The sequence below is a fragment of the Tenrec ecaudatus genome, chromosome 1 (assembly GCF_050624435.1).
Source record: "Tenrec ecaudatus isolate mTenEca1 chromosome 1, mTenEca1.hap1, whole genome shotgun sequence".
In the NCBI taxonomy this organism is placed as follows: domain Eukaryota; kingdom Metazoa; phylum Chordata; class Mammalia; order Afrosoricida; family Tenrecidae; genus Tenrec; species Tenrec ecaudatus.
The window spans coordinates 253,849,352-253,871,945 of NC_134530.1; the positions used below are offsets into that span (position 1 = coordinate 253,849,352).

At 43.9% G+C, this 22,594-nt stretch overlaps 1 protein-coding gene and 1 pseudogene across 1 annotated transcript in view; both read right to left on the reverse strand.

The window, feature by feature from the left end:
- SMYD3 (SET and MYND domain containing 3) overlaps positions 1–22,594 on the reverse strand; it is a 769,033-nt gene that overhangs the window by 242,531 nt on the left and 503,908 nt on the right. The gene's annotated exons all lie outside the window — the stretch shown is intronic.
- Positions 20,573–20,637, reverse strand: LOC142438341 (U7 small nuclear RNA; annotated as a pseudogene).

A 22,594-nucleotide genomic window follows, 5' to 3' on the forward strand; every position in this document is an offset into this window, starting at 1 on the left:
ACTGCTGATTCTTTGGAATTGATAGTGTCCCTTTATCCAAACTAAATGGTTGGTGTAGTTGCTAAGGGCCATAGTATCCGCGCTGACTCATAACCACCTGACACACAACAGAACGAAATGCCACCTGGTCGTACACCAGCCTCACAATTGCTCATATGTTTGAGCCCATCAACGCAGCCACTGTGTCAACTCGCCTTGTGGAGGCCCTTTCACTTTGCCCTGCCCTGTTACTTTACCAAGCATGACGTAGCTAGGTATTTCACCGGATAACATGTCCAAAGAACATGAGCTGAAGCTCCACCATCCTTGTTTGTAAGGAGTATGCTGGTTATACTTCTTGCACGACCAATGTGTGTGTTCATTTGGCAGTCTTTAGTTCTCTCTTTCTTTTATTGAGGGCTCTTACATCTCTTATCACAATCCATACATCATTCGTCCAGTGCGTCAAGCACATTTGCACATATGCCGCCATCATCACTTTCAGAGCATTCTCTTTCCATTTGAGCCCGATATCAGCGCTCCATTCTCCCCCACCCCAATCTCATGAGCCCTTGATAAGTTATAGATTATTATTTTCTTATCTTACATTGCCCTCCATTGCCCTTCACCCATTTTTCTGTTATTCATCCCCCTGGGAGGGGGTTATAGATTGATCCTTATGATTGGTTCCCCCTTTCCCCCCAACTTTCCCCTAATCCTCATGGTATCTCTACTCTCCTTGTTGGCCCTGAGGGGTTAATCTATCTTGGATTCCCTGTGTTGCAGGCCCTTATCTGTAGCAATGTGCATGTTCTGGTCATGATAGTTGGGGGTGGGGGTCGGGGGGAGGAAGCACCAAAGAACTAGTACTTTCAATATTCTTTGCCAGCACCATAATTCAAATGTACTAATTTTTCTTAGGTCTTACTTATTCAATGCCCAACTTTCACTTGCACATGAGGTACCTAAAAATACCCTGGCTTGAGTCGGACACGTCTTTGTCCTCAAAGTAACATCATTGCTTTTCAGTACTTTAGAGGTCTCTGGCAGCAGGTTTACCCAATGCAATGCCCTGTTTGATCCACTGACTGCCATTTCCACGGGCATTGATTGTGGATGCAAGCACGGTGAACTCCTTGACAACTTTCCTAGGGGCCCACCTGTGAGGATTTTGATCTTTTCTTTCCCACCGATGGAGTCTATTTGATTGCTGGGTATTCCATCTGGAGACGTACACATGGATTGTCTCTGTGTGGTCGGAAAAGGAATTTGAGATGAAGAAGCCATTTGCCTTGGGAAATTCCCTCATGTGTTCTCCAGCTTCATTTCTATCACGTAGGCCATATTTTCCAAATTACTGGCCCCTCCTCTTTGTTTTGCATTCCAGTTGCCAATAATTAGCCAGGCATTTTTCTAACTGAAGATGTTAGCAAAATTCTTAAATTTCCCCACTATTAATTTTAGTGGTCAGTATTATTAACTAAATAATAGCTGTACTGACTGACTGGATTTCCTTGTATGGGGACAGATATTATTCTATCACAGACAGCATTGTGCTTTAAGATAGATATGGAAATGTGGTTTTTTGGTGACGAAAGCAGGCCCATTCTTTGTGAATCTGTCATTTCCGGTGTAGTAAACCATAAAACTGCCTGAGTTAAAATGGCCCAAACCAGAGGCCATTTCCTTTCACTAATGCCTAGGATATCCATTTCTATGTGTTCCAATTCATTTTTTACAGTATTTTTAAATAATTTTATTGGAGGCTTGTACAACACTTCTCACAATCTATACATCCATCCATTGTGTCCAGCATATTTGTTGCCATCATCACTCTCAAAACATTTTCTTTCTACTTGAGTCCTTAGTATCAGCTCCTCATTTTCTCCCCTCCCTCCCTGATCCCCCCTCCCTCATGAACCCTTGATAGTTTATAAATTATTATTATTTTGTCATATCTTACACTGCCCAGTGCCTCCCTTCTCCAATTCATTTTTGATGGCTTCCAATTTTCCTAGATTCACACTTCATACACTCCAAGTTCTAATTATTAATAGATGGTTGAAGTTCTTCCATCTCATTTTAAATTGTGCCCCAGAGCAAATAAAAGCCCCAAAGGCTTTACTGCCAACGGCTTTACTCCATCCGTGTCCTGATGGTCGGCTCTACTTTGAGAAGGCAGGCCTTCCTCAGTCGTAATGTGCGTGGCGTCATCTTCTAGCACTGTATCTGACAATGATCTGAAGCTATTCACGCGGGTTTCGATATCTGACAATGCTCCACTACTATCAAGACGGTTTTCAGCAACGAAATCCTCTGACGTAGACAGCTTATTCCTTCTTTGTAGGCTCTTCTTAGTCTAGAAGCTCTGTTGAAACCTGTTCACCTTGGGTGACCTTGCTGGTACTTGAAATACCAGTGACACAGCTTCCCACGTCACAGCAACACACAAGCCACCACAGTATGACAAACTGACAGACCTAGTGACAGGTACTGCTTAAAGGAAACTGCTGGACAGAAAGCATAATGATAAGGCATGGCTACACATCAAAGTCAAGTTAGAAAACAGAGAACATTATAATTCATCCAGAATTCAAACCGAGGAAACCTGCGGTAACTGCCCAGATGCAAATATCAAACATTCTCCTCATATTCTTTCAACAGATTGGAATTCACAGCTGTTATAACCAAAATGCCTTGGTTACCGTTTTCCTTTTCTTCGTGTGGATAAAATTCACATCTCTGTTAATTCAACAACTAACTTAAAGAGCCAATTCCATGTGCCAGGGCACTGTGAAGGTTCCTGAGGATTTCCCTCCACCAAGATGTTTCCACGTTCTATGAGCAAGAGCAATGCTAACATGGAACTAGGACTTGAATGGCAGCTTCCAAGTTATGCGAGATAAGTCACAGCTGTTATCTATTCATGAACAACACATTAGCTGTTTAAATCAACAAGCATTTCACGGTTTCTGAGGGTTAGGAACCTGGGAGTGGCTTCGCCCGTCAGTTCGTGCTCAGGATGCTGCACCAGGTTGCAGACAAGCTGACAGCTAGGGCTACAGCTAATCAGGGCTGAGCTAGGGCTGAAAGATTTGCTTCTGACCTCACTCGTGTGACTGCTGGAAGACCTCAGTCCTCACTGACTGTATGCAAAAGGCTTTCGTTTCTTGCAGGCCTGCTACAAAGAGGTAGGCGGCTTATCCCTAAGAGAATGGCCAGAGAGCGAGAGTAAGGGTGAGCTGCCGAGAGACCGAAACAACCTAATTCTGGAAAAAACACACCATTACTTTTGCCACATTCGACCAGACACACAGACCAATTCTGGTATATGTGGGAGGAGTTGACACAAGGGTATGAATATTAAGAGGTGGGGATGCTTAGGATACTGGCTATCACATCACGTTTTGTCAAAACATTTCAACAAGGAAAGTCATAGAGTACAACAAGAACAGCACTAGAATGGTGGTCCAGATGTCTGGAGCAGTCATGGAACTGTTACTCTCTGTTTTTATGAACTGCCAAGATCTCACTCCTATTGCTCGGCGAATGGAGTCCCTTTGTTTAAAACCATTGGGTAGCAGGAGTACTGCAGGAGTACTGCTTTTCTTGCTCCTTAACATGCGAGTACTTACCATGTGTCTTGGTGGTGCTACTGAATACACATTTTACTGTTAGGAGCAAGGTCCGTGGTTCAAATGCTCCATCCAGTCCTTGGGAGAAACTTGAAGCGATCCGCTCCCATAAAGTTTTATAGCCTCGAATACCCTATAAAGGGTTGCTATAAATCAGAATCCACGTGATGTCAGCAGATTTTTGGTTTGGTGATTGATGATATATCAACCCCACTCATCTGTCAGTTTGTCATATGTGTTTTGCTTGTTGCTGTGATGCTGGAAGCTATAACACAGGTTCAATCATGGTGAACAGATTTCAATAAGCCCTCCAGACTAAGAGAGTCTAGAAAGAAGAAATAGACAGTCTACTTCTGAAGGATTAGCTACTGAAAAGCTGAAGAGGAGACACATCATAGTAGGTAGAAAGGCTCTCAAAATATAACTGCCTCCTTAGAGTCAACCACAGAGATGTGGATGGAGCAAACCCTCAGGACCCATTATTTACTGATTGGATACAACCCAAAATAAAAGAAACAGCTACAAATATCCAGTGAAAATTGGAACATGGAATGTACGAAGTACGAATATAGGAAAACTGGTATTCATCAAAAATGAAATGCAACATATGAAGATTAATGTTGCAGTCATTCACTCATGCACCCACGGCCATTGAGTAGATGCTGACTCACAGCAACCCGGGAGGACAGAACTGCTTAGAGTGCCTTTCTGAGACTGTAACTGTTTATGGGAGTAGAAAAATCCCATCTTTCTCCCAAGGAGCGGCTGGTGGTTTCAAACTGCAGGCCTTGTGGATCATAGCCCAACTCATAACGACTACCCCAATAGGGTTCCTCATTAGTGAATTGAAATTCAAGGCTCAAGTTAGAATACTGAAGGAATCTGTATGCAAAATATTGAATGGGGTGGAAGCAACAAAAGAAGATGGACGGTATACATACACAGAGGCACTGTACTAAAAAGATTTGGTCAGCATTTACTCATCTCAAGCGGTAGCATATGATCAAGAACCAATAGCACTGCAGGAAGCAGTCTAAGATGCACTAACGGCATTAGCAGATCTCAAAACTCTAAGAACTGATGACATACCAACCGAGATATTTTTTAAAGCTGATGCAAGAGTGGTAAATCTATGAAGGCAGTAACTGGATTAATAATTACCAAGGATCATAGTAGGGAGGTTAGGGGATGGGGAATGGGGAGAAAACCAACAACGAGTATGAGAAGAAAATGTTCTGAAATTCATTGTTGATGATGGCACAACTCTTCTTAATATGATTGAACTATTAAGTTGTATGATATGTGAATTATATTACCAATAAGACCATTTTAAAAAACATGCTGCACTGGAAGCACTACTAGTCTATGCCCAGGAAATTTAGAAGACAATTACCTGAAAGAAATCCATGTTTGTGCCCATTCCGAAGAAAGATGACCCAATAAAATGTAGAGGTGGTCTAACAATTTCACTAACATCACTTTCAAGTAAAATTTTGCTGAGGATAATTAATGAAACAGCTACAGCAGAACACTGATAGAGCGCTGCCAGGAATTCAAGCCAGATTCAGAAGATGCCATGGAATGAGGGAAACCATTGCTGAAGTCAGCTGCATCGTGGCTGCGAGCGAAGAATACCAAACAACTTGATCTGCTCTCCATTGACTATGCAAAGGCATATCATAACCATCTATGACAATCATCAAGAAGAATGGATTTCCAGAACATTTCATTGTGCGATAGGTAACTTATCACACAGATCAAAAGACTGCTGTGTGAACCGAACCAGGGGTAATGGCGGTTTCAAATCAGGAAGGAGGTGTGTCCAGGTTGCACCCATTCACTAGACTTATTAAATCTGTAGGTTGAGCAAAGAGTCTGAGAAACTTAACTGCCTGAAGAACTTGGCATCAGAAGTGAAAGAAGATGCATTAATCACTCAACAAGGTGATGCCGATCACACAACCCTACTTGTTGAAAGCAGTTGCTGACGAGGAACAAGGACAGAGTCTTCCATATGGGTTGTAATTCGATGGAAAAACCCCAAACATTCCTCACAACCGGACCAATAAGCAACATCATGACATAATAAATGGCAAAAGTGGAGTAGTTGTCAATGATCTCATTTTAATCGGATCTACATTCAATGCTCATCAAAGTGGTAGTCAAGAAATCAAAAGATATATTCCACTGGACATATTGGTCACACAAGATCTATTTAAAGTGTAAAGGAACAAAAATGTTGCTTTGAAGATGAACATGCACTCGACCCAAGCCATGGTACTTTCAATCACCTCATTTCCAAGTGAAAGCACAACAATTAATAAGAAACACCAAAGAATTGGTGCATTTGAATTAATGGTGTTGGTGAAGCTTATTGAAAGCACCAAGCAAGTCCAAAGGAATGAACCGATTCATCTTAGAGCAGTGGTTCTAAAACTGTGGGTCGTAACCCCTTTGGGATTGAATGACCTTTTCATAAGGGTCACCCAATTCATAACAGTAGCAAAATGACAGTTATGGGTAGCAATGAAAATAATGTTATGGTTGGGGGGGTCACCACAACATGAGGAACTATATGAAAGGGTCATGGCTCTAGGAAGGTTGAGAACCACTGTCTTATAGGAAGTACAGCCAGACTGTTATTTGGAAGGGAACATAGACCTTGAACATGTTATCAGGAAAGACTAGTCACAGGTAAAAGACATGCTTGCTAAAGTCAAGGATGAGTGAAAAATACCAAGACTCTCAAGATGAACTGACACAGTGGTTACAATGGGTTCAAACATAACAATGATTTGAGGATGGCAAAGAACTGAGCAGTGCTTTGTTCTGTTTGTTGTACAACAACATGATGAGTTGGAGCTGACCTGATGAAACCTAAAAATAAGAACAATAACCAGATGCTCAACGTTGTTCTCATCACTGCACCCTTTCTAACTAGTTCACTCTTCACTACAGCGCTGGGAGATGGATTCCATGTTCACCCTATTTGAAAACCGAGGAGACCTGAGCACAGAGAGGTTCCTCTACTTGTCCAAGCTCTGTCACTCACTCACTGCCACCCAGTGGATTTTAACTCACAGCAGCCTTACGGGCTAGAATAGAACTGCCCCTGCGGGAAGGGATTCTGAGGCTGTAAATCTTTCCGAGGGCAGAAGATCTTCTCTTGCTCTCTTGGAGTGGCGAGGGGGTTGAAGAACTGAGCTGGAGGTTAGCACCCGATTTGTACCCACTAGTCCATCGGGGCTCATCACTTTATGACTTGTAAGAAGAAACTGGGTTTTGAAACGACATGATTACTGGAATCCATCCTCTTCTTGGGCTCTAACAGAAAACTCAAACCAAACCCACGGCCACTGAGTCCATTCGAACTCATAGCGACCCCAGAGGACAAAGTAGGGCTATACCTTAGGTTTTTCCAAGACAGTAAATCTTTGAGGAGCAGACATCTCATTTTTCTCCCTAGTTTCTCTAGGAGGTTTGAAAAGTTGACCTTGTGGTTAACAGCCCAATGCTGAATCCATTGCACAAGCCGAGCTCCTTTGTCTCTATCACAGAATATAGAAATGATGCAAGTAAATAAAGTACTTATATACTCACTGTTGTTGTGCCATCAACTGGTATCTGACTCTCAGTGACCCTATCTATGTCCAATAGAACAAAACATGTTTGGGCCCATGGTTGCACTACATCAATCCATCCTGTTAAAACTCTTTCTCTTTGTTGCTGCCTCTCTACTTTACCAAACATGATGTCCTTCTCCAGGGACTGGTCTTTCCTGACAGCATGTCTAGAGTATTTGAGAAGAAGTCTCATTATCCTCACTTCAAAGAAACGTTCTAGCTAAACTTATTCTGAGACAGATTTGTCTATTCTTTTGGCAGTCCATGGTACTTTCAATACTCTTTACCAGCACCCTCAATTCAAGCGCATCGATTCTTCTGTGGTCCTCTTTATTCAATGTTCAACTTATCAGCATTAAAATTTGAAAGAAGGAGCCCCCCCTTTGAAAAATGGGTTTCAAATATAGACAATAAATGGCAGTATCTGACATTCCATTTGAGTGTGACTCAGACGGAAATCCCCACGTACATATCTATCCACTTTAGAGTCTTAGAAAATTGTTTAGTTCTAGGGCAGAGTAAGCAATCCAAAGGGACTCGGCTATTCTGGTTGGTCCCTCATCTTTCTCTCAACTTAGTCTTACCACTTTTTTCTTTCTAAAGGGGCTTTGGGGTGGGGAGGGGGTGCTAGAATCGTTTCCCTGATGCTTTTATATCCCGCGTTACATAAGTAGCAATTTAAAAGTGGAAATTGTAGTCCATTCCTAAACCCAGGGAAAACCTGCCCACACTATTAAGTGTTTCATAGCCTATACTTTAGCTCCCACTCTGTGATTACCATTATTTACACCTTTCCCCAGATGGTCCTGTGTGTTTCAAGAGTCAAGGTCTGGCCCAACAAATTGAAAGCCGCGAAGTCAACTGAGAGAGAACCGGGCCGTTGGGGTAAAATGACATAGCAAGAAATGGCTGTTGGCAGTTGTCGGGTGGTTTCTGATTGTTACTGCTGTGGCAGTGTTGGCTGATGAGAGGAGATGTGACAAGACTGAATGTCTCAAGGTCAGCCATCTCAACTTAAAGGACTGCTCTCTGCACATTTCTCTAGAATAAGCCCTTTGTCCTGATGCCTCATGGACCCAGGGTATCCCAGCCTAAGGCTTCTAGCTTCTTCCTTACTGCCCTGCTCATCTTCCATATTTGGGGTGCAAATTATCTGCTAACATGGTCCTTTTGCCTCATTTCTGAAAGGAGAAAGCTTCTAGCCATGCAGTGACCTTTCGTGAACTCAGCCTAACTCTTGTTATTAAATTCTTCCATCATATCCCCTTGCTATTATTCACTCAAACACATATCACAATACGAGGTAGTACGGAGAGAGTCAGAGGGAGAGAAAACACATAAGTAAAAGGTAACTTTCAAAGAACACTTGTAATTTAGTAAATATATAAAAATAGGCATATGGCTAGTGTTGGGCTTCAAACCCAAGCTCATCAGTTCAAATCCACCAGCTGCTCCTTAGGAGAAAGAAAAGCCATCTGCTCCCATGAAGACTGACCGTCAGAAACCCTACAGAGTAGCTCTAGTCTATTCCACTGAGTCAGAATCAACTCTGTGACAGTGAGTATATTAAAATTTGAATCAATAAAACAAAATACATCATTTCCCCAGGTATTTCTAATGTTCATGACTAAATGTTAGTGTGAAACACCAGAGGTGGGTCCGCCCGAGCAGCAGAACAACCTGAGAAGAAGCACTGAATGGCAGAAGCTCCCTGGACTAGTGTAACAGCCACTACATCCAAACTCTGCATCCACCGGGACAACTGATCTCACACGCCAGTAGAAAGAGGGGTCAGAGCCAGAAACAGGGCTGCTTCACAGAAAACCATTTAAAGTGTTATTTCTTACACACTGAGCTTCTGGACGGAGTCCTACGCACTACAATGTCTAATTTCCTTAATACCTAGCATCTGCTTGTCAGTTAACAATGTTCCATGTAATGAATATTCAATGCATTTCCTTGTTTGGCTTTACAAATGTGGACATGCAAGCCATCTTTGCTGATTAAAAAGAGCTCACATATTGTGCTGTTCGCCCCAAAAGAACATGAGTGGAGCGCACATTCTGAAATTATTATCTGGGCTGCTAAGCACATAGAAGATGTGCAAATACAGCCTGTTGGCCAATTGGTGACAAACTGTCTAGAGCAGCTTACCATTTCCCAAGGCACACGCTTGTCAATTACTTGGCTAGGATTCGAGGTGTCATGTGCAGTGCTAGCGGGCTTTCATAGGGCAGGCAGCATGGCATGGGTGCTCCTGTTAGCCCTGTGACCTAACCACTTGAGAAAAGAATCGAGAACCACAAGGTCAGGAGCATTGTCTCTCTAGTTACTGGATGCATCCCCAGATCCTCGAAGAGCACTAGGCATAAAGTAGGAATTCAGTGAACATCTGATACATGTGGACTGAGGACAGACTTCTATAGTCGGAGAAACAAAAATCTCACTGTTATCAAGTCGATGCCGACTCATAGGAACCTATCGGACAGGGTAGAACTGCCCCTATGAGGTTCTGGGACTGCAACTGTTTACGGGAGTAGAAAGCCCTGAGGAGCAACCGGTGGTTTTGAGCTGCTGAACTTGAAGTTAGCACGACTACAGCCCAGCCTCATTTTCAAGGGCAACAGACAAATCAAGTTATGCATGCAGAACAAAGGTTGGCTGGTTTGGGGGTTGTTGTTTTTTTTAATCATTTTATTGGGGCTTGTGCAACTCTTATCATAATCTATCCATCCATCCATTGTTTCAAGCACGTTTGTACATTTGTTGCCCTCATCATTCTCAAAACATTTGCTTTCTACTTGAACCCTTAATATCAGCTCCTCATTTTCCCCCTCCCTTCCCTTTCCCCCCTCCCTCATGAACCCTTGAGAATTTGGTTTTTGTGGGTCACTATCCAACCCAGGGACACACCCAGGGACACAGTACACTCAGTGCCTGTGGGAGAGTGGCAGGGTGGGTAAGAAAGGATCTCAGTATAAAGGCCCATGTGTAACCTTCCTTCAACTCCTGCCTGTCTTTGGCAAGATGGCTCTGGGCTTACTATTGAGGAATCTGCCCACAGATTCTGAAACTCGGGCAGGACCTTTGTTCCAGGAGAGTTCTGATGTAGGAATGGGCAGGGGCTGCATAGGCTGATGCAGTGTGCTGAGCCCCTGGTTCCGGGGAAGCTGTCCACGGCCTGCTCTGGCTCAATCAGGGCTTCAGAACTCAGTTTGCGGCATAGGCTCTATCTGAGGAAATGACAAAAACTGGCACCATATTAATAAATTTATTCCATGATGCCAAATATGAAGAGTCCCATTATACACAGAAAAAGCAAGAGGAACAGAAGAAGAAAGACTGGTTTGTTGACAGGCCTCTCAGAGCTCCTGAGCCTCTGAGGCAATGGGGAGGGCTCTGGAAAGCCACCCCCACTGTGACAGCCCCAGTGCCCACCCCTCACTTGGGAGTGGAGGGGGATGGTGGTTTTTGGGCTTCTACAATGAGTTCACTAAAAGATGGAGACACAGAATGGACCCTCTAGCTCCTCAAGACACTTGGAGAGATAGCGTGCCCAACGATTCACCCTTGCGGTTAGCATGTGGTCACCTCACATGATCTCATTGCATCTCAGCTGTGAATCTGCCAAGCCGGCTTTGTTTTCGCTGAGAACACCAAGACTTTGGCTTGGATGGGTCCGGGTGGGGCAGGGAAGGCTGCATGCAGAAAGGGGCTTTCTAGGGTCCCTCTGCAGTGCCACCGATGTGGCCCAGGCAAGGGCCTGCCACAGCGCCTGGGAGACAAGAAGCCATTCCAGGCCGCTGTCAGCACAGGAGGGAGAGAAGTACAAAGGGAAAGAGAGAAGACCTTCAGGAGGGTGTGCAGGGTTACTGGGGAGGGAGGAGCCACTACCAACCGTGCTTCTATGGCCACAGTCCCCTGAAGAGAGAGCAACTGGCATGCTCAGAGGAGAGGTCATGTGTAGGCACTAGACAAGGCACAGACAAGCCAGCCTGGTTCTGTGTCCCGCGGAAGGGTCTGACAATAACAATGTCTGTAGACAAGGAAATCCAAAGCGTGGCATTCCTCCAGGGAAATGTGGGTGTGGGCCCGAGCCGGGCCTGGGCCAGGGCTGCCAACACCTGGGAGCAAGTGAATTCCAAAAGGTACAGTCATGGCCTGGCTCCTCTCAGACGCGGCTCCCTGGGTTTCAGCAGATGGGAGTGCAGACAGGAGCTGTCTTCTGGTTAGCAGCCCCCAGGGGGTGACATCCCACCCATCTCTTACACCTCTGGGGAGGCCGTGGAGATCCCTGGAGGGGAACTTTACTAGGACGCTTGGTTTTCCAAGCTCCCAGGGCGTGGTTTTTGTGGAATCCAGAATTTAAGTCAAGGACCTAATCAGGGACTTCTGCCGACAACACAGCTTGTGTCTTTTAATTTTTATTACATATTTTCTTCATCTTCTTGAATTACTGTATTTCTCTTCAGAGAGTAGCAGATGAAAAAGACACACTCCGTTGACCTGAGTGTAATTTCCCAAAGTAGAAAGCAATAATATTCATTGTGCCGTGTTCACTACAAGGAGCCTGAGTGGTGCTGGGGATTAGGAACAGGCCTGCTAACAGCCAGATCGACAACTCAAACCTGCCAGTGCCTCCGTGGGAGGCAGATGACGCTGCCTGTTCCCGTAAAGCTTTACAGTCTCAGACACCCTATAGGAAAGCACCATGAGCTGGAGCTGATGGCATGGCAGGGGGTGCTCATTCTATTTATAGTACCCACTTTGTACCACGACACGAGGTGTAAAGTGTATATGCTCAGTAGATACTCGTACACTCTATACCAGGAGTTTAAGTGGTGTGTATGTATTATCTCTTAGAATGCTCAGTCACCCTCTAACAGACAGTCTATTGTTAGGCACATTTTAGTGCTTCTGAGGAACCCAGAGATTATGTACCTTGCCCAACCTCATACAGCTAATAAATAGAAGAGCTTGGATTTAAACCCAAGAAGTCTAGAACCAGGGTCACTTTTAATAAGTAAGTTACTCCCAATATAAAGGATGTAAGGTTGAGCAAAGAAAAGAAGGAGGAGGAGGAGGAGGAGAGGAAAAATTGCAGCCGTTGAGTCAATTCTGACTCATGGTGACACTACAAGACAGAGTGGAACTGCCCTCCTGAGATTTGGAAACTTACAGGATCAGACAACCTCACCTTTCTCTCACAGAGCAGCTGGGGCGCTCGAAGCCACTGACCTTTCAGTTGGAGGCTCAATACCATAAGCCACCACACCACCAGGGCCAAGGACCAGACAAGACCAAACTCACTGCCATCGAGTCGACTCACAGTGAGTCGACAGGACAGAGCTGCTTCTGTGGTTTCCAAGACTCTGATTTTTATGAGAATAGAAAGCCCCTTCTTTCTCCCAGGCTAAGCATAAGGATGCATGTATAATTTTAGGCTAATAACAAATGCAAAAATAATGAAACTAGCGCATCACTCTGATGCCAGAATCAAATATTAATTGTTAGCAGATAATACTCCTGATCTTTTAGGCTCACCCAAGTCCCTTCCAGAAAGACAAACAATAAAGTAGAAAAAAAACCAGTGAACTTGAGGCTATACAATCTCATTTTAAATGTGAGTTGGATCACTTATTTCTGCAGTTAGCAACCATTTATCAAGTATAAGCTAGACACTGGGCAACAGCTGGCTGGTTCACTTTATGTTTAGTGTCCTAGTTTTTCTGTTACACAACGGGAATCATTATACTTGCACCGCAAGGCTGCTAATGAAAGTTAATGAGATAAGGTGTGATCATTCGTGACTCTTAGGTGACACTCAATAATGGCTGCCTGACTACATTTTTCTTGCCTCACGCCTCAGAATAGAAAGAAATCCTTGATAGGGATCAACTATATAAATCTTGGAGCTTATTTTTCCAATGGATGCATTGCGCCTGCCAGGCTGTAGACAAAGATACACCAAGGGCCACGTCATTGCTTCTGATCCACCCTGTTTCTTACCCTCCAGCTAGCCTGATCATGACATAGGCAAGACACTGATAAGTGCCGGGCCTTCTCATTTCCAGAAGAGAGGGGGCAAAAAAAAAAAGAACAGAAATGCGAAGTTTCAAAGAAAAAAGGAATATTGAAGAACACAGGAAACTGGATATAGAGATGAGGTTTAACTTCTTTCCCTTCCCTCTTAGCAAGAACTCTCATCTTCGATTTCTCTCTGGAAGGTCCCAGCGCCCCAGCCATGCCCCACAACTGAAGGCAACAGGAAATTTCTCTGGGTCCCTAACAGCTTCCTTGTACTCAACTGGGAGCTTTAACTCCTTGGTGTCTTCCCTATCACTACCACCACCATATACATATTTAAATGGTGGGTGGGTGTCACAGGTGTGGCCAAGATAGTTACTAAGGACTTTCATTTCTGTAGTATTCATTAATCAAGATAACAGGAAATGCAAATCCAAGGCAGACAAAGCCTCCCATTGATTACTGGTTATTCATCTTGTTGGGGAAGGTAGAGAACATGTCTAGCAACATAAAGTATCAATGAGTGTTTGTTCATCTATATCTCAATTTAAAATACTTACAGCGTTAAAAGAAGGAAAAAAAATCACCTTGCTTTGAAGCAACAGACTACATCAGTCCGATATGCGGGGGCCTTAAGTAAAGACGACTGCACTTGTCCTGGTGGAGAAAGACGTGGAAACCTTACGGGGGGTGTCCGCTCTGTCCTCCAGGGTCACTACAGGTCAGTGTTGACTTAAGGGTAGTGAGTCTGGAGGGTTTTAAATTTTCATTTGAGTCAAATGGCAAGGGAAACCCCACCAGCTGACAACAACTACTTTACCACGTCTTATGAAATAGGGTCATGGTCCTGTACTTCTGATAGAGAAGGCGAGCAAATGATGCCCATCAAGTCACCAGACACAAGGACATGTAGAAAGACACGGGCCTGTTTCAAGTAACGTTTCCAACCTATTCATTTCCGCTTTAACCCCATTCTTTGTCATCTGTGGGTGTGAAGTAAATGACACATGAGAAATGCTGCTGCTGACTAAAGAGGAAGCTTTATTTCAATAGAAGGTAAATTCCACAAGAGAGGAAAATTGCTAGGCAAGTCCATGAAGATCTGCCCACCAACAATGTCAGTCTACCTATAGGAGCCCTGGTGCTGCAGTGGTTACGAGTTGGGATGCAATGTCCATGGCCAGCAGTTCAAAACCACTAGCAGATTATTTGGAGAAAGACTGGGCTTTCTACTTCCATCCACAGTTACAGTTTCTGAAGCACATGGGGTCGCTATGAGTCAGCACTGGCTCCTTTACAGAGTATGGAAGTCATGCACTCCATTCCTCGCTGGCCCAGAGCCCTATGGAGGACAACACTGGAGACTCAGTGTCGGGACTGGCCCACACTGACCCTGCGACACCGAGACAAACCACTAAAGGTGTGCGGCAGAGCAATGGGGGAAGCAGAGCAGGGAGCCCCCGAGGGAGTACAAAGGACAGACTCTGGGGCCAGAGCGTGGCATCCCATCGGAGCTGACTGAAGGACACGCCTAGAGATCAAAAATCAGACCTTGATCTATTTACAGGATTTTCTTTCTTTTAAAATTTTTTTTCTTTTTTTCCTTTTAATTAATTTATTCTTTTATAGGTCATTGGTTTTCTTTTATGTTGTCATCGTTGTGTTATCATTTGTTGCCTGTCTTTTTATGCCTTGATTTTTTGTGCATATTATTATCTCTACAGATCTATCTAGATAAGTAGGCTGGATGAACAGTCTGGAGGTGAAAACAACAGGACCAATGGTTTCAGGGGGGTGGGAGATATGGGAGAGGAGGAGGCAGGGGTAAGGAGGTGGTGCTGACCAACCCAAGGAGAGGGAGCAACAAGTGATCCGAAATTAATGGCAAGGAGGATATGGTAGGGATTCAGCAAGGGCAATGTAACTGAGAGAAATTACTGAAACCGAAATGAAGGCTGAGCATGATAGTGGGACAAGAGGAATGTAAAAGGAAATAGAGGAAAGAACTAGGCAACACAGGGCATTTATAGAGGTCTAAATACAGGCATGTACATATGTAAATATATTTATATAGGATGGTGGGGAAATAGATCTATGTGCATATATTTATAGGTTTAGTATTAAAGCAGCAGATGGACATTGGACCTCCACTCAAGTATTTACTCAATGCAAGAACACGTTTTTCTATTAAATTGGCATTCTGTGATGCACACCTTCCTGACACGATCACTGAAGACAAATGTGTGCATAAGCAAATGTGATGAAGAAAGCTGATGGTGCCCAGCTATCAAAAGATACAGCGTCTGGGGTCTTAAAGGCTTGCAGATAAACAGGTGACCATCTAGCTGAGAAGCATCAAATCCCACATGGAAGAAGCAAACCAGCCTGTGTGACCACGAGGTACAGAAGGGACCAGGTATCAGGCATCAATGAACAAAAAATCATACCAGTGGGTGCCCACCTTCCCAATATGATCACTGAAGATAAACATGTCCATAAGCAAATGTGGTGAAGAAATCTGATGGTGACCGGCTATCAAAAGATATAGCATCTAGGGCAGGGGTCCTCAAACTATGGCCCATGGGTCATATGCGGCTTGCCAAGGACATTTATCCGGCCCGGCGGGTGTTTTTGCCCCATTTTAGTTTTTACTTCAAAATAAGATATGTGCAGTGTGCATAGGAATTTGTTCATAGTTTTGTTTTGTTTTTAACTAAAGTCTGGCCCTCCAATGGGGCTCAGGGACAGTGAACTGGCTCTCTTTTTCAAAAGTTTGAGGACCCCTGGTCTGGGGTCTTAAAGGCTTGAAGATAAACAAGTGGCCATCTAGCTCAGAAGCAACAAAGCCCACATGGAAGAAGCACACCAGTCTGTGTGATCACGAGGTGTCGAAGGTACCAGGTATCAGGCATCAAAGAACAAAAATAATCATCTCATTGTAAACGAGGGTGAGTGCAGAGTGAAGAGACTCAAAGCCCATCGGTAGGCAACTGGACACCCCCTTAAAGGGTTGTGAGGAGGAGATGAGCCAGTCAGGGTGCAGAGTAGCAACGATGAAACATATAACTTTCCTCTAGTTCTTCCTCCCCCCACTATCATGATCCCAATTCTACCTTACAAATATGGTTAGACCAGAGGATGTATAATTGGTACAGAGAGCAACTGGAAACACAGGGAATCCAGGACAGATGACTCCTTCAGGACCAGTGATGAGAGTGGCGATGCTTGGAGGGTGGAGGGAATGTAGGGTAGAAAGGGGGAACCGATTACAAGAATCTACATATAACCTCCTCCCTGGCAGATGGACAATAGAGAAGGGGATGAGGGGAGATGGACAATAGAGAAGGGGATGAGGGGAGATGTTGGACAGTGTAAGATATGACAAAATAATAACAATTTATGAATTATGAAGGGTTCATGAGGGAATAGGGAGTGGGGAGGGAGGGGAAAATGAGGAGCTGATACCAAGGGCTCAAGTAGAAGGCAAATGTTTTGAGAATGATGATGGCAACAAATGTACAAATGTGCTTGAAACAATGGATGTATGTATGGATTGTGATAAGAATTGTATGAGCCCCCAATAAAATGATTTTTTTTTAAGTCATGAACATTTCTTTTTGCCCTGAGGATGATCAGAGACAGTGTCTCACTTCGTTCTACAAACTAAGGGATAAGAGGGGTTTAGGAAACAGGTGCTTTCCCATTAGCCACTCTAGCCGAAATCAAGTAAGAAGGCTATCCCCATGATGCAATCCCTCTCTTTACAGAACTGTGGTTTGAAGATGGAAATGACACTAAACCCATATAATAATGGCTTTAAGAGGGACATTGAAAATATTTTCCATGTTTCTCAGGATCCTTCTTGGAGTTATAAATGAGAAGTCAAACAGAAGTCACTTCCTGGACCTGTTAATCTTCAGAATTGCAGGTCCTACAATACAGATGTTCCTTCATTCCTCTGAATATGAACCGTCTCTCTTAGGAGCTGGAGGGATTTCAGAACAGAGCCTTGAACTGGAGGGAGAGCTGGGATTCTCTGGATTTTCCTTGTTTTTCAAATGAGGGATAGAGAGTAGGAGCCCTGCTTGCCTTCCAGCTGACTCTGGAAGACCACCATGGAAATAACAGATACTTTGTAGACCTCCCTCAGTCTATAACCCGATTCTGCTGGCAGCAAACCTTCCTCTTCTGAAGCAGCACTGGATCCATTATAGGGGAGAGCAGCAAGCGAGCTGAAGCCACTGCGGGGACCAGACCAGGTGTGAGGAAAGACTCCGGTGCCAACAGGGCAGCAGTGCTCCTCCGCTGGTCACACTGTGTGACTTAGACAGCACCTTCTCATTGGCCATGGCCCCTCTCTAAGTGTTTTCTATGCCCATTTAAAAGAGAGACCTGAAGGGTAAGGGAGAGAAGAGGCAGGTTAAAGGTACCCATGGCAAGCCTTAGGAAGAGATACGCTAGGAGAGAGAGAAGAAAAGTGGTCAAGGTGAGAAGAAACACCAAGTGCGGATTGGGAAACACAGACGAACTGGAAGCAGACGGGAACCATGAAGAGTTCTTTTATATTGGGGAGCTCTGATTTATACTCATGAGTATCCCACTGGAACGCAACATTGAGAAATACGGTTCTCAAAGATTCACACACCTAGTGGGGCATCAGGCATATCCATGCTACCACAGTGCCACCTAGTGGGGTGGTGGGACTTGCCGAGACCTAACTAAAACTGTCCAGGAGTCGTATGTCCGTATTCTAAAGATTGTTGGTCATAAATACAAATGACACATGTATTACTAAGGAATATGGGTAAATGAAAAATTGTAAATTATGTCATGCAGGTTACTTCTTCTCAGGGCAAGTGAAGTTTAACTTTACATTCTATATTCTGAAAGACCCCTCCCCCTCAGAAACACTTTAGATTGGTTATCAAATAAATTCTTAATGAAAAAGTCAGTGCTATTTAAGACATGTACCCTTTCTAGCAATATCAAACCACCTTTCCTATTTTGCCAGTAATATATAAGGATCTCTTAAAACTAGCTTCAGAGACATATATATCTACATTGTGATATAGAGATCAATGTCATAAACACGGTTTAATATATATGCATAAGATAAACATCCCACATGTAATAAGTATTAGAAATTAATATATCACTTTTTGCAGTTTTTAGTTACCCAATCTTGCAGGGAAATTCCCTTAAAACTGTTAAAACAATATAAATCTCAGTGATTTCTTATACTACAGACTATTATAGGAAGAATATTATGGTCTGGGACATTGTACTCCAGTAGCGTTACTATTTTTTCTCCTGAGACATCAGGTACGAGTTTTGAGAGGCAGCATAAGGCAAAGGCAAAAGCAAATGGCTTCATGTAGCTCTCAGTTAGAATTCAGTCCCTGTGACTTACTAAGTGACCTTGGGCTTAGCATAGAAGTTCTGTAAGTTTGCCTCAAGAGGCCTGGGTTGCACAGGGGGTTACACACTGGACTGCTAACCACAAGGGCAGCAGTTCGAAACCACCAGATGTTCCACCGGAGAAAGATGAGGCGTTCTCCTCCCATAAAGACTTACAGTCTGGGAAATTGACACGGGTAATTCTACTCTGTTTATTTTGGTTGCTATGAGTCGGGATTAACTCAAGGGCCCTGAGTTTGGTTTTCAGTTTGGAAGTCTGCCTCAGAATTCATGTTTGTAAAAGGGAAATGGTCATAGTGGCGTCCTGAGATGATTAGGAGATGGAATGACCATTTAGAAAGTACGTGCTGCCATCAGGTTGATTCTGACTTGGAGCAGCACCATGGGGCAAAGTGGGTTTCTGAAACTATAAATCTTTATAGGAGCAGAGCGCCCCATCTTTCTGCTGCAGTGGGGCTGGTGCTCTGAACCGCCAATCTTGTGGTTAGCAGTTCATCAAGTATATTTTTTTAGGAACCCAGGTGGCATCATGGTGAAGCACTCAATGGTGGACCCTCAGGTTAGCCGTTGGAACCAACCAGCACTCCCCAGAAGAAAGAACTGGGAGCCTGCCTCTGTACGAGTCACCGACATGGAAGCCCTAGGCTGTGGCTCCAGTCTGTCCTAGGGTCACCCAGTGACTGGATGACAGCAGCCAGTACATAGCTAGTTACCCTTTCTCAAAGAAGCCCAGCAGAGAAATCATAATGCTTCATTGTACAGCTCTCATAAACCATCTCGCCTTAGATTCTTAAAAATAAATAAAGCAAAGAGATAAGAAAAGTCCTCTAGCATTTTGACATCTCCCTCCCCCACCCCAATGTTCACTTGAAAGCCAACCATTTAATAAGGACACAAGTGAAGATGGAATTATGCCAGCCCCAGTACCTGGGAGAGTTCGTAACACACTTAACTTTAATTCATGTGTACTATAATGCTGTGGGTTAAAGGGCCATAAAAGTTGCTCTGGTTTTTCTTATACTTCAAAGGGAGCAATTTAATGACCATGAATTACACGGTAACTATGGGACATGACCGCTCTGGTGTGAGTTCCAGACTGGCTCCTTCCCCAAAGCAACTTCAAGGGAAGAATGTAGGCAGCATAACCTTTCCAGGCTCTGATCCAGCTCCCTCGTGCAGGAGACAAGCTCAGAGAATACATGTGCACATGAAGGGCTGCGTAGGGGAGGCTGGACGACAATGAACTAGAGGGTTAGCACATAAAATGGGGAGCAAGTTACAAGGTGAACACCTGGTTTCTCTGGGGAGAAATCCAGACTAATGGATGCCACCAGAAAGAAAAGAATAGAGACCTATAATAATATTTTTAAAGGGAGAAGGTTATATTAAAGGTGTTAATGTTTTCCCCAAAATGGTGTCACAAATTTGGTCTTTTGCATCTTTTTTCTTTTCTGGCCATGGCATAATAATCCTGATCGAGCAGGCTTCAAGTATTCCTACCGCCCTGCAACTGGAGCGATAAAGCATGCTTGTTTTCAGATGTCATTGAGTCAGTTCTGAGTCGACGCGACAATGTGTAACAGAACCAGTCACCACCGGTCCTGTGCCATCCTCACAAGGACCTTTCCCTTTCATTGCCCCTCCACTTGACCAAACATAAAGTCTTCTCCAGGGACTGGTCTCTCCTGATACCATGTCCAAAGTATGTGAGACATAGCTTCGTCATTCTAGCCTCTAAGGAGCATCTGCCTATACTTCTACCAAGACAGATCTGTTTGTTTTTTGCCTGTCTGTGGTACTGACAATATTCTTCACCAGCACCGCAGTGCAAATATATTGATTTTCCTTCAGTCTTCCATATTCTTGTGTGTAGGAGGGGGCGACAGGGGGAGGGGATCTGGGAAAAAAAAACGCAGAAAACCTGCTAGACAAATTCTAAAAGAGCTGTAACACTAGTCTTCCTTATTCTTTTGTTTTAAGGTATTACATTTTAATCTAATTATACCTGCCACAATTCACTTTACACTGATCTCTGTGTCCATATCCCTGGACTATGAGCAGAGAAGGTTCACCAGAGGCTTCATCCATGTGGGAAGCCTGCAAATGGATTTTGTTTGGGTTTCCACTGCCATCCGCAGCCTTCTGCAAGCTGGGTGTTCACAATTGAAATTCTGAAACCATTCCTCCCTTGAGATTTAGAGTAAATGACTTCCTGGACCTTTTTTTGTTAGGGCAAAATCCTTAATGTAGCTTATAAGGTTTGCATAATTTACTTCATGGCTCTCCAACCACTATATGGATCATACATGTATGTCTTCTAAAATAGCTTGCTCTTTTGTACCCAAGGACTTATATATGTCTAAACAATAAAGGTTTTCTCTCTTACTTTCCACTTGTTTAACAACAATATATCTTTTTAATCGCAGCCTATATATAACATTACAGGGGAAGGTTTGGCTTGCTTTGTCCTTAATTAGCCCTCCGCCCTGGCACCACACTGTCCTCGGTACTAAATGAGTCCTGTTTCGGTTTTGAGCTCATATCGTTATCCTTGACTGCATATGAAGCAAATGAAAATATCATGAGTCAGGCACAACTGTACCCTCAGAATAACATCATTGCTTTTCAATACTCTAAAGAGCTCTTGTGCAGCATTTTTAATGGGTGCTTCCATGAGCACCGATTATGGATCCAAGCACGAGGAAATCATTACTAACCTCAATATTTTCTCTTATCATGATGAACCTATTGGTCCAGTTCTGAGGATTTTGTTTTTGTTTTCTTAACATTTCATTGTAATCCATGATCTTTATCAGCAAGTGTTTCAGATCCTCCTCCCATTCCGCGAGCAATTACTCCAAATCAAACCAAACTCACTGCTATTGAGTCAAGGCTGACTCATAAGGACCCCTGTGGATTTCTGAGGCTGTAACTATTTAGGGGAGTAGAAAGCCTAGTCTTTCTCCTGCAGGGCTCCGGGTGGTTTTGAACTGCTGACTATGTGGACCGCACCTCCATTCGTAATCACTATGCCACCAGGGCTCCTAGGGTCAATAAAAAAATAATACAAGGAGGGTTCCGTTCCAACAGGAGGTTTCTTACAAACACACTCAAACATGTCACTGTGAGCTGCCAACAAGTTCTCGCAGGAATGCACTGTCTTGGTCTCACTAGATTGCCTTAAAAGAAGAGGCCCAATCAGAACAATGGCTTCAGAGGGCATCTGTTGGGCCGGTTAAATTCAAGGCAGAGAGATCAACTCAGAAGTAATGGAAACTATTTGGGGGCCTGTGGTTGGGAGTGGAGATTCCAAAGTGTAACCTTGAGAGTCTTTCTCAAAAGACACAAGGACAATCGTGGGGGCTTATGTGAAAAAGATTTTAGTAAAACTGAAAACTTCACTGATTAGAACAAGGTCAGGGCAGGTGTGTGTGGATTGTTGCCCCCATCACAACAATGTGTGTGCTCATTCTCCGGGGGCCGCAGGGCTGTCCTCAGAGAATCTAGCTGAGAAACTTCACCCCCCATTGGACCTATAGCCTTGATCTTGCCTCTTTTGTCTTTCTTTTTGTTCCTCAGACTCAAAGAACAGTGAACATGGGCCATGATGTAACTCCCCCACGGAAGCCAAAGCTACTGTTTTGATGTGGAATACACTGGAGAGCACAGAATTCTTTGGGGAAAGCTGGAGCTAGAGAGATGGAAACACCACCTTCATTCAGAAGGGTATTCAGCTAGAGGGAGGATATGTCAAGAGATAGTTGCGTCGCCCGTTGATAGTTTTGCTTAATAAAGCTTTCTATGAGTGTGTAGCACTACTTTATGACTAACTCACACATTTTTTTTTCTCATGGTAGGAATGCAAATGCACTGGCTGCTGCTTTTGCTAGATGTCATTGCGTCAGTTCCACC